General features: G+C 37.5%; 1 protein-coding gene across 1 annotated transcript in view; it reads left to right on the plus strand.

The window, feature by feature from the left end:
• Positions 1-512: 512 nt before the first annotated feature.
• Positions 513-13,349, plus strand: part of LOC117178386 (protein NDRG3-like) — a 193,235-nt gene continuing 180,398 nt past the window's right edge. Inside the window, exon 1 of the mRNA XM_033376045.1 lies at positions 513-666. The gene's annotated coding sequence lies outside the window, so the exon portion shown is untranslated. The remainder of the gene's footprint in view (positions 667-13,349) is intronic.

Consider the following 13,349-nt stretch of genomic DNA (forward strand, 5'->3'; position numbering starts at 1 on the left):
CTTACCTTGGACTTAACTAACCGGACACAGCGCCACTCCCAACACAAACAGTCAGTGAAGAGTGCTGTGTTACTTTACAGATTATTATGGTACTAGTGACTGTTGCTCGAGTACAGGTACCCTTTCTAAGGTGTTAAGTTGAGATTACTAGATCACATCACTCCTTTATCTATAAATAACGGTTTTATAGACGAACAAAATTCAATTTGAGATAGATCCTACTTCAATTCATTTCAATAAAGTACCTTTTGTAAAAGGCACCTTATTTAGTAAATCCTCGTTAAAATATATTACTGCGTATAGTTAAGATTAGAGTCGAAATAATATGTGTCCTGCAATGTTAAATATTCGAGGCACTTAAAGACGCTCGTATTAGCAAATAATGTTGAGTCCGTGAGCCTTCTGGGACTTTGTACCAGAAAGCTACCACCAATATCACGCAAGCACAGTAGCGCTACATCATCGTCGACAGTTTGGGAGTCCGGTAGAGACCACGGTCGAAGACGGATGCGCTTCTGTATAGTCACACTTTATAGTGCGGTATACTGACCCTTAGTAAATATATTGCAAGTGTAATTTTGAAAGTGTGATTGGCCCTCGTCACTTTGCGTACGGAGCTACAATTATCCCCACGTGTGGTTTAATATACCAGGCCTGAGGACTGTGGTGAGTATCATACGATCACTGGCCAGTGTCCGCCATTTTTAAAGTGCGAGTCACATGCTCGATCTTTCGCGTGACGCTTGCCCCACATTATCCCTTCAATTGACATTCCTTTTAGAACATTGCTGAGGAATGTCTTCTAGCAATGAGAATCACAGAGAAAAGGGGAGAGGGCTTTTAGAGTCAACAAATCCCCTGTTTGAAAATATTACCGAAGATGTTAAAAAAGGAGCGAACTCTCTAATGTTCCTTAAGAACAAAGATGAAAATGATTTTCACATCGTAAAGTCTAAGAAGCGTAAGAGACAGAACAAAAAAACAGCGAGTCGTTAATAGCGAAACAATCTCAAACGCTGATTCTGAGGAATCCGGAAGTTCTGTCGAGTCCGATAATCTGGCGGCCAATCTCTCATTCTCGGACCCGGAGGTCAGGCTCGGTCAACTACGTGGGAAATAAATGGCGAAATTCAGCGCCATCCAGGCTGTGGTCACTCAATGCTTTAGAAGTGCAGACCGATAATCGACGGTGGTGCCGTCAAACGAGCCCGCAGGTTTTTAAGATAAGCTAATAGATGCTTGAGGTTATATCCAGATGATTTGTAGATAATGTAATTTAAAAACTTAATAAATTGAAAAGGCCAATAGAAAAACAAATAAAAATATATAAATAATTACCGGAATAATTATGTATATATTTCTGCTTGTTTTTATATTGCTTTTTTCATAAAAACATGTTTAAGGAAAACCGAAAGATGATGGAAGTATGTTTGAAAACAGTTTTCATTTAAATTTTGTAATCATTTTCGACATCAATTTTCTTATCGGCTGGTCCCTTTCTCAAAATATTACTCTATTTTTATGATAATAATACGGAAGGTACCGCTCCTTCTATTAGTGCTCAGTTGTGTACTGCAACGATAATCACCAGGTCGAAAATGATGACAAAAAATTAGATATCAGCTCTCAAACAGTTCTTAATGGGTTAGGTTTCACATGTGCTGACGTTCGGAAAACAATAAAGGAGAAAGAGAGATAAATCAAACTTTGGCCCCTAAGCGACGTGTAGTGAGGGAAAGTACCACAGAGCCATTTAACGAGCCCGCAAAACAGGATCAAAGTATGTATCTTCACGGTTGCCTATATTAGTGACCATAGCCTGGCGCCATCTGCGATGGGCAGGAGTACTACAGAAGCACGCATGGATTGGTCGCTATATATGTGCAGGCTTCTTCCTTAGATGTGTTGACTAGTAAAATAATTTAAGAGAAGATAATGAATAAAGACAAAATTAAGGAAACAAGAAACGCAAAATAAGAAATTAAGGATAATTATTATTCAATTTCTTATTTTACGTTTCTTATTTACTTAATTTTGCTTTTATTTTTTAATTTTAAGTAAAAAAAAAGATAATTACGAGACGAGTTAGGATGTGCATACGTATGAACTTTTATTTTTTCTGAAGCAGAGTTGACCTGTGATATACTGTTTTTTAAATATGTTATAACCATACCAGTTTGCGTTTTCATGAAATCCTTTTCATTGAAGTGATACCAGCACACGAAAAAGCGTTTTGCGGGTATGGTCTCATACGGTGACAGTAACAAATGGCAACAAACAATTTTCCGCGCACGCGCTTTTTACACCAATTTGCGCCATCTGCGATGGGCAGGAGAACTAATTTGACTCTCCTCGCTGCCTCTCAACCCCCCACGCCCAAGTTCTAAAAATTCGCCATTTTCCCTTACTGAGTTGACCGAGCCTGTCGGAGGTTAACGTAGGATTTATGGATCTATCTATTGACGGGTCACAAACCGAAATTATCCCAGAAACACAGGTTTCTTTCTTTCCCCCGGATAAATCGTATGGGGAAGAAATCCCCATGAAAATAGAAGGGCTTATTACTCTTGTCCCCTCTAGCTTTGTGAGGTGCCAGGGTTGTAATCCGCGGAGTTTCTCATGAAATTTCGGAATCAGAAATAATTAAGAATCCTGAGGTCCTTGGCTCTCTGAGAGGTAAGGCCAAGGTCCTTGGGGCACTTCTGCTTAACCCAAAAAACCATAGATCCTGTCATACAGGAAAATAAAATAATCCCCTCCTAATCGATCTTGATTACTTTCGAGGGCACGGCCCCCCAGAAAGGGCCTAAATTTATCTGGCCTCCTTTCCGGTTAACCTCTACAGCCCGGAACCTAAAATGGGCATCAAATGCCTTAGATTTTGACACATTAGCATACACTGACAATCTAGTGCGCGATGCAGGCGTTGCGCTTCCTCGGAGTTTCACGCTCAAAGGAAGCCATGTCCTAACGCGAATGGCACTTGAAAATGCGCGAAGAGTGGTGGGGATCACTCACCGTCTTACACAAAATGCCCGGATTTTCTATTTCAGAGAGAGAGAGTTACGAGTTTTTGCTACTAAGTACACACTCCCTTTCGAAGAAGCAAAGTCGATCCTCAGATCCCGTAGAGGAGCTGAATACGCTTCCTCAACCCCTTCACAAGCTAACTCTTCTCCATCATTTAGCTTCTCAATTTTCCCAGAACTTAATTACGCCCGACCCCCTCCTTTCCAGACTCCAGTTTACAGCCTCAACAACCTTATTACTTGCAAACTCCCGAAACCACTAAGACTCTATAGATAGCGAAACCTCCTCAACAACTCAGATGGAAACTTGCAGAAGTCCATCCAAAACCCATGAAGGCTTCCTCGGGTGGGCATCCCAGCAATCATCGCAAAGAGGATCCAAAGTCAACTCAGCGTACTCACATCTCCACAACAATGGCAGAATCTCAAACCTTTTTCCAAACGGTTTTGCTCTTCACAAACAAAATAATACTGGTGCTATGAGTTACTCATCTCCCACTCCCCCCCACTTTTCCCTTTCCCTCTTCCAAACCCTGCCTTTAACACCCTCCCCCCCATACTGACCCCGCTCATACCCCGGATTCAAACTCAAACAGATCATCAATCTTCAGTGCAACCCTGTCTTCTTTGATGAACTTGGTGGAACTTATAGTCTCGGGTCACCTCAAAACAGGAAAGTCAATAGTTTCTAAATAAAATGTTGCACTGTGTGAACCTTCTCATTAAATCTTTACTCGCTTTGATGGCTCAGCCTAATAGGTTGAGAATTGCCCAATGGAGTTGCCGGGGAGCCTTGAATAAACAAGGCGAACTACCAAACGTCTGTGACGAGTTCGATATTCTACTTTTGTCTGAAACCTTTTTCAAATCAACTTCAAATTTTAAAATCAAATACTTCAATATCATCGGAGCAAACAGGCAATGTAATAACGGAGGTGACTTGACCATTGCCATAAGAAGGGGAATTACATTCTCTGAAGTCACTTGCATCCTTAACAATGAAAATAGTGTAGAAATTCTAGCAATATCAACCAGCAATTCCCTAGGCGACCTTTTGATTGTTTTCCTATACAGAGTGCCCACCTCTGATAATTTTATATCATCCGAGACATGCACTAGATTATTGAATTTAATTAAAAATCTTAAATTTAGCTCATTGTTTATTGCTGGAGATTTTAACTGCCCCAACTCATTACGGGGAAGTTCGCATAACTGCAAAACTGGTTTGGAAGTATATTCAGCCATTGATAATACGAATCTTATTAACACAGGTGAACCCACCTATCGCAGTGATCTCAGATTTCAAATGAGGTACATTCCAATTCTTCTTCTTCTTTCTTTCTCTCCCCACTCCACTGCAGTTGCGCTAGGGAGGGGAAGAACAATTAGCCTATGTCTGGAGAAAAATAATCCACGCAATTAAAGCGTGACCTATTTGGCCATGGCTATGATTATTTTGTATCCAGAGATGATTTTATGCCATGATGCTAGGTATTTGGTTTGGAGTCAAAATTATAACGTGAGGTTTAGAGGTTAGGATCAAATCGGACTGGTGGGTATAAACTGAAGGTGGCGTTGTGTGTATTAAGAAAAATAAAAGGCGCGAAATTTGAATTAGAGAAATTATAACTTGAGAGACAGACAAATGCTTTGAAGCTGATATTGAAAGTGATAGTAGATGTGAATTGAGAGGACAAAATAATAAATTGACAAGTTGGTCACTTTTTGGAATTTTACAATTAAAATTGTATTAAATAAGTAAATTATTCTTTCTGAAAAATTGTAAAAAAGGAAGAAAGGCTTTGTTCGTAGGATTAATGAGAAAAGGTTCAAAAGAGAACGATGGGAGAGATCTATTTTGCATCAGAGCCGACTTAAGTGTTTTTCTAGAGTCTGAGAATCTCGGGCAGGCCCACAACACATGGTTGATGTCCTCCTCGAGAAAGCCGCAAGAAGCACACCCCCCAGCATCAATAAAGCCCTTCCTAGCTAAACTCCTGTTGATTCCGAAACTCTACTCCAGGAAGGTTCCTTCTATGGTAGCCGATTTTGCTAAATTATCCGCATTCTCATTACCTGGAATGCCCTTGTGACCAAGGATCCAGACTAAAGTTATGTTAAGATTATTTTCGGAAGCAATGGAAAGAAGATTTCGGATTTTGAATATAAGGTATGATGTAGAGGACGAGTCATTAAATTTTTGGCAATCTTGCAAAACGCTTTTTGAGTCAGAGAAAATTACTGAGTTAGAAATTTGTCTATCTAAAATAAGCTGGATTGCTTCATTAATAGCCAAAGCCTCCGCTCTATAGATTGAAGCATGTTCAGAAATCTTGATTTTAGTTTCTACATTAAGTTGTGGGGAGTATATTGAGACCCCCATGAAAGACTCTGTGAATTTGGAGCCATCCGTGTAGAAGTGGGTAAAAGCAGAACATTTATTTTCAATCAAATTATTGAAAACTATTTCCGGAGAATTACTCTGTTGTGTAGTTAAGCCTATTTTAAAATCAATCGTTGGTCGAAAGAACTTTAGCGAATAGGGAGCTAAAAAATGTAGCGGGGTAGATGAGTTTAAAATTCTGTCTTTAAAACCTTTGAGTTTGTAGTAGGATTTTAAGAGGATAAAACTCTTGTCCAGGTTGTATTGTGTTAAACCATTTTTTGTTATATAGTACAAATTGTAGAGAGTACTGTGTATTGGATGTTTAACCATAAGAAACGTTTTTATAAGAAATATATCTGATAATAGTTGGAATCGAAATACTAATGGTAACTCCTTTAGTTCTGCTTGCATGATAATGATAGGTGTGGATATACGGTAACCAGATATGACACGCAAAAATCTATTGTGCAATTTGTTTAATTTCCGAAAAAAGGTATCACCACTACAAATGGTTAGGACATGGCTACCATAGTCGAAAGAGCTCCTTCCCAGGGCACGAAATAAGATTTGGAGAATTATTGGGTGAGAACCCCACCACGTACCACATAAACACCTTAAAATATTCAGGACTTGGTTGCCTTTGTTAATTAACTTTGAGAAGTGAAGTTCCCAAGATAAGGTGCAGTGAAAAATAATAGCTAAAAATGAAGCCGATTCGGATGGAGTAATAGCTTGATCGTCTGTTGAGACGGAAACATTATTTGGCAGATTTTTTATTGGAATTGGGAAAATAATTAGTTTTTATTTTTCTGGAGAGTTTGATAGTCCCCGTTCCTTCAAAAAGGAGATAATGGAATTTAAGCTTTATTTGCACCATTCAATCTGAAGAAAACTTTACGTTCATGAATTAAGTTGTAAATAAACTTGAAAATTTTGAATGGAAGACCAATTTCTATCAGGTCATTGGTAAGAATGTTAGGAATGACGTTATCATATGCGGCCTTGATATCTAAAAAGAGACAGCCCGTATATTGATTTTTTGCTTGGGATAGATGAAGTTCTGAGGAAAGGATTGCCAGGTTATCGGCACAGGAACGGTTTTTCCTGAAGCCATATTGAGATGAAGGTAGAAAATTCTGATTCTCCAACCATCGACCAGTCGATTCAAAATTAATTTCTCCGTTATTTTTAAAAAGCAAGAGGCCAAGGCTATAGGTCTAAATTTATTTTTTGAACTTTTTGGAAGAAGGAAGATCAAAAAGTCTTTCCAAGAGTTTGGGAAAACATTCTCATTGACGATACAATTTAAAATGTGAAGCAGATGTAGGATTGAGGTTTTTGGGAGGTTTAATATTACCTCAAAGCTAATCTTGTCCAGACCAGGAGAGGATTTGAGTTTCAGACTACTCAAAACAGCAGTCATCTCTTCGAAAGAGAAGAATTGCTCAAAAATGTCCAACCGCTGCAAAGTATTATTGTTAATTGGAGATGGAGACGAGGGATTATTATTCTGAAAGGAAGAATTACTTTCTAGAAAGGAGTTTGGAAGTGGTGGTATGGTTACATTAGAAAAATCATTACACATCTTTAAAAAATTTTCAATGTACCCATTCATATCATCTAATGTGTCCAAAGTTATGGAACTGGAAGTAGATGAAGGTGGGTTCATTAATCTATGGCGAAATCCTCTAATTTTATTCCAGACATTAGTAAGAGAGGAGTTATACGATAAGGATTCACAATATGACCTAAAACTAGAAACTTTAATGGTTTTAAATCTTTTAGTGGCTATCGCCTGGCATTTTTGAAACTCAATGAAATTCTCATAGTTGGAAGAGGCCATATAGTGTTTATATTTAGCTAATCTAATACGAGTGACTTTATCACACTCATTATTCCACCAAGGGGGGGAAGACGGGTAAAATTTTTTCCTGGAAGGCTTCCTCTCAATCTTAGGGTCCGCCTTATGAAGAGCATCATCTATATCCTTTACAAACTTGTAGTACGCATTAATAATATCATGTGATGATTGAAGCTCAGGAGGATTGTCATCTTTATGGAGAGATGACAAAAAGGACCTGAAAATTTTCCACTCTACTCTCTTTAAAATGTATTTGTGTGAAAAGAACTGATAGTATTTAAATGGAATGTCAAAAATAATTTTTATTGGGAAGTGATCACTCCCCATTTTATCATCAAGAACCGACCAAGTAGCGAGTAGTTTTAAGTTAGAAGATACAATCTATAAGTCTATAGCTGATCTGGACTGTCCTGGACGACGAAAGAGAGTCGGTTCTCCATTGTTAATAACAAATAATTCTGTTTCAGATAATGCATTAAAGACTGGATTCCCTGATGAACAAGAAGATTCACAACCCCAGGACGGGTGGTGTGCATTAAAGTCTCCCGCAATGAGTGAACTAGAAACATTTGACATTGAGTCAAAAAACGTTTGCCAGTTAGTTGACCTAACGGAAGACCAAGGATTTCTATATACATTTACAATGAGTAGTTGTCCCAAATCAGTTGGAACAACCACTGCCAGGGTATCCAGTATACCATCGAGACAATAGATAGAATCAACCTGTTTAAAGGGGATATCATTTTTAATAGCAAATAATAGACCAACCCCCGCTCGATCCTGACGATCCTTTCTTATAACGTTATAACCCTTGAGAAGAAATCTGGATTGGGGTTTAAGCCGGGTCTCATTCAAGAGGATGATATCAAACTCATATGCGATTTTTTCAAGTGAACCTTTTTTAGGGAAAATACCCCGACAGTTCCATTGAAGAATGTTCAGAGGGAATTCTGTAGCCATTATTTAAGAAGAATTATTGTTAGTAGCTATCTGTGAAAGGGGTGCTAAGTTCAGATTTTGAGGGAGGTTGGAGAGGGAGCTAAAATTGTTTAGCAGCGCAAACAAAGGAGCCACCTGATTGCAAAGTTATGTTAAAAAAGACATAATCTGTGAAAGGCTTTCTGCAAATTGAGGAGGAAGTGATGAGTAAAGTGAGGGAGAAGGAGTAGCAGGACAGGGATGAATGTTATTTGGTGGGAAGGGAACATCTGTAGCATGACTGGTGTTAAAATGGGTCGAAGTTATGTTTGAGTGAGTCAAATTAGCGTGTTTATCGCCGTGGTTGGGATTCTGGCGAGAAACTGATGATTGAGCACGTTGCTTATTCTGGTGTTGTTCGCGTGGTCTTGGTTTCGAAAAAGCAGTGACGGTTGCAAAAGGTAGTTGAAAGCTTGAACTCGGATTACCCATGACTTTGTGCACGTTTCTTCTCCTGATGGAATAGACGTGTCGCTTCGTTGATGGGAAGATTTCTAAACGCCGCAATTTTCCTAATCGAGATTTGGTCCAGGAAATCTGGGCATTTCTTGTCTGATGCTAAATGAGAGCCCTTGCAGTTGATACAAACAACATATGATTTCTCATTGGGGCATTTGACCCCAGTTTCATGGGGAGCACCGCCACAGAATCGACATTGAGGGCTTTTGCATTGTTTGGCCACATGACCAAATCTGTAGCATTGGTAGCAAAGCTTGGGTTGGATGACGTAAGGTTCGACTTTAACTCTCAAGTTAAAGATATCAATGAAGTCCGGAACTTCTTGACCCTCGAATCTAATTTGCACTAGATCACCTTTCTTATTTTTCGCTACAAAACGGGGAACACTAAGAACAGAGCATTTAGAGCTTGACCGCGAATATCTAATGATGTCATCATTAGAAATATCAAGAGGTATGTCTCGTATTGTACCTTCACGAGCAACCCGATAGTTGGGAATAAACGCGGTGAGGTTAGATTTAGCCAAGAGTTCAAGACTATCAACAATTTTGTTTGCACTCTGACCATCGTAGCATTCTACATGAATTCGCGAGAGGCTATACTTTTCAATGTGTTTAATTAGACCTGGAAACGAGGTATGTAGAATTTTTCCGACCACCATGACATGTTTTGTTTCACAACCCCTCTTTGGCTCTACAATAATAAAAAAGGGACCTTTGTTATGAATAGAATACCTATTTTTAAAAAGATCTTCAGCAGGGTTAAAGTCTCTAGGACCACCTGTGTGAGGTATTTTGCTTTTTTCAGCAAGTGAGGGATCCATCAGATGCGAGGAGTCACGCTTCCCCGGCCTCTCCCTTAAGGAGTTGAGGTTAGGAGGAGCTGCGCATGTCGACGAAGAATTCAAGCCCTGAAAGTTCTGAGATTCCCGAACCTCCTGACTCAAGTTAAGCAAAGAGCTATTTACGACATTTTGATCGAACTCTGATTCAATGTCCATGAAACTGACTTTATCAGCTGGAGATACGATTCTATTTGTAGCGCCATCTTTATCCAAGGGTTCCGAGTTCCCTATAGGATTCGCCATGTTGTGGCGCTGGCCAGGCCACTTGGCCTTCACGAAAAACACACAACCACCTACCTGAGTTTTTTATATGACTAAAGAAAAGGATGTTCTAGGAGTAAGGAGAAAGAAGGAAGTAATGGCGCGTTACTCCACAGCGACAGCGACTGATGCAGTAACTAATAATGGCTTCCAAATGCAACGAATGATCTTTCCTTGATGGCGTCTCAGACGCGACTCTTCCACTGTGCTAGACACTGCTAGTGCTTCTCCACTCCAATTCTATCACAGGTCTATGTTCGTGTGAATACAGTAGGAGACGATGTACATCACTGGGTTGCGCGCGCAACCTATTTCTCCTTTTCTGAATTTGAAAACTCGAAGGTGCACGATTGCCGTTTGGAACACTTCGGCGGTTCTATTTATATCTCTATCTGTTTTAAAATAAAATTAAGAGATTGGGGTTTTAATATTTCCAGATTTCGATGTTGGCGATTCTCATGATTTGAATATTTCGCGCGCCTCTTTATATGCGTATATTTTGAGGTTACGTTACTTCAAGTATAAAATATAAATGATATAAATATTAATACTGTTATATATATATATATATATACAAATTATTAATGATAATATTATAATTGTGTTATAGTATAACAGTCTTTATTATATCTTGATCCGCATTTGAAAGCAATTAAAGAAATCGGAGATTTTGGAATTCATCTCGTTTGGATAAAAACTCAATTATTTGGTTGAAAAATTAATTATTTTCTTGAAAATGTAACTATTTTTTTAAAAAATCCACTTTTCTATCAAAAGTTTAACTACTTTGTTCAAATTTATTTATTTTTTATTTGAAGGTTCATCTCTTTCGTTGAAAATACATTTTTGAAACTGAAAATTCAAAAAATTAAACTATTTGGTTGAAAGTTTAACTCTTTGATTGAAATCTCATATTTTTCGCTTAAAAAATTCAATTTTTCGTCGATAATTTGTCTTTTTGACTTTAAAATTAAATAATTTCGCTGAAAATTCATGTATTTTGTTTAAAATTTGTCTTTTTTGTAGATCATTATTTTTCTTGGTCGAAAATTCATCTTAGTGGTTGACAATTTAACAACTTTCTTGAACATTCATTTCGCCTGTTAAAAATTATTTATCTTTATTTAAAAATGTAACTATTATAGGATTGATTGAAAATTAATCGTATATATTGGTAAAGTTGAAAAATCGTTTTTTTTATAGAACATTAATCTTCTTCGTCGAAAATTCACCTTTTCCCTTGAAAATTTAAACCATTTTGTTGGAAATTCGTTTTTTTTCTTGTTCAATTCAATTTTTTATCACAGTTTTTCGCTGGAAATTGAACTATTCCATTTTTTGTTGAAATTTTATCCTGTACATTGTATTAGTTAAAACACCAATTATTCCATAGAAAATTAATTAATTAATTTTCGATTATGATTTTTTTTTAATTGAAAGAATTTTTAAATAAAATTTTTTAAATTGAATTTTAGGTATTAAAAATCGAAAAATAACTGATTTTACAAGATGATTCTGAATTCGTTCAAAATTAAAGAATTAATAGATATTAGTTTTTAAAATTATTTTCAATTATGACTTCAAATATTATTTCAGTCTAAAAAAATTTTATTTTCAACCCATTCAATTGGAAATTTTTTAATTAAAAAAAGAAAATTTCGTTAATTATTAGCAATATTTGACCGTTCATTTAAAACAATCCATTATAAATAACTATTAGAGACTATATAAATTTGAACAGAATAGTTCCAAATAGAAAGCCTTGAATTCTTAAAATTGTGATGAGCTAAATTTTAATTTAAAAAAAGATTCGAAATTAATTAAAAATTTGAAATTATTTCAAATAATTTGAAACACGATGTAGATTTTTGCAGATTTAAAAAAAGCATTTTGAGAAATGTAAAATATTTAAAAAGAATAACAAAAATTGTTGGGATTGCTAAGAAAGTTGAAAATGACTTTTTATTTTGAAAAATTAATTTTAATTGAGTATTTGAAAAGATTAAAAAAATAAAGTATCAAGACGATTTTAAGGCAATATTTTTATTTTGCAGTTTTTTTAATGTTAGAAAAAAAATCTAATCAACAAAAAATATATCAATTTTAAACCCAAAAGTAAAAAAAGTAAAAATTTGAACAAAGTAGTTGAACTTTTGATATAAAAGTGAACTTCTTTACAAAATAGTTACATTTTTAACAAAATAATTAATTTTTCCACCAAATAATTGAGTTTTTATCGAGATATAAATAGAACCGCCGAAGTATTCCGACCGGCAATCGTGCACCTACGAGTTTTCAAATTCAGAAGAGGAGAAATGGGTTGTGCGCGAAACCCAGTCATGTACATCGTCTCCTACTATATTCACACGCACATAGACCTGGCGATCCGCGAGAGGATGTGTTTTCACTACGAAGTAAGTTTTTCGAGTTTTCCGAGTGCGGCGCTCTCTCGAATTGAGTGTGGACTCCCCGAGGGAGTTCGGCTTTTTGATTGTTATCAAGAAGCCCTCTGTTATCGGTGTTAATTGCCTGGACGCTAAAGGAAAGCTCTGCTTTCAAACAGCAAAACCTTTAAAGCGGCCGGCGCGCCGCACGCGGGCTCACAACTTTGCGCGGGAACTTCCCTAGATGGAGGCATGGCCTCGAACAAGGACCCACCAGACCCCCTGGTGAGTTATCAAAACACCGACCCCACAGCAAACCAACCCCAGATGTTTTTCAAGGCGCCGAATGCTTCCTTACGATGAGGAGATCGAAACGACACAAGACAGTGGACAGTGAAATTACAAACGATCTTTCTCAACCCCTCCCGAAGGATAATGCCTCTGAACTTATGGACCACTGTGACCTTAACCGTACTGACATGATCACCGGAACACAGACTTACGACGATTACAAACAAACAGAAACTAAAAACAGACATTCAGTAACGGCCCCCGTACCCAGCCTATTCTCGAATATCGTTATGAAGAAACTGAACGTGGATCGTGTAAGGTGATTGTAGAATGCCTTGCTAACTCTGACGTCGCGAATAAAGATCTTGATCGATTTAAATATGCGAAACTACTCAATAACGCGTTTAAGAATTCTATCGTAGATGTTAAAAGCTCCGGATTCGGTAAACTGTCAGTCATGGTCCAATCAGCCCCCGAAGCTAATATAATCCAAATTGAAAAATCCCTTAAGAACATGGGTTTGAGGACATCCATCCCATCAAATTTTGTCACCTGTCAAGGTGTCATCGGCGCTATCCCTCTTGATTTGTCAGAGGGTGAGATAAAAGACAATCTAGTTATCCTCAGCAACACCCAGTCAATAAAAATGGTAGATGTTCGTCGTCTAGACCGAAAAAACGTTGAAAAAGATTCCAACAAAGTTTCCTACGTCCCCTCGTGCTCCATTTTGCTAACCTTCAAAGGTAGAACCCTCCCGAAAAGAGTAGCGATTTACATTGCCTTAAAGGTCGTAGAGCCTTACGTCTCACCAGTTAAAATCTGCCGGAAATGTCTCCGATATGGACATATCGGAAAA

Source organism: Belonocnema kinseyi, chromosome 1, assembly GCF_010883055.1.
Source record: "Belonocnema kinseyi isolate 2016_QV_RU_SX_M_011 chromosome 1, B_treatae_v1, whole genome shotgun sequence".
In the NCBI taxonomy this organism is placed as follows: Eukaryota; Metazoa; Arthropoda; class Insecta; order Hymenoptera; family Cynipidae; genus Belonocnema; species Belonocnema kinseyi.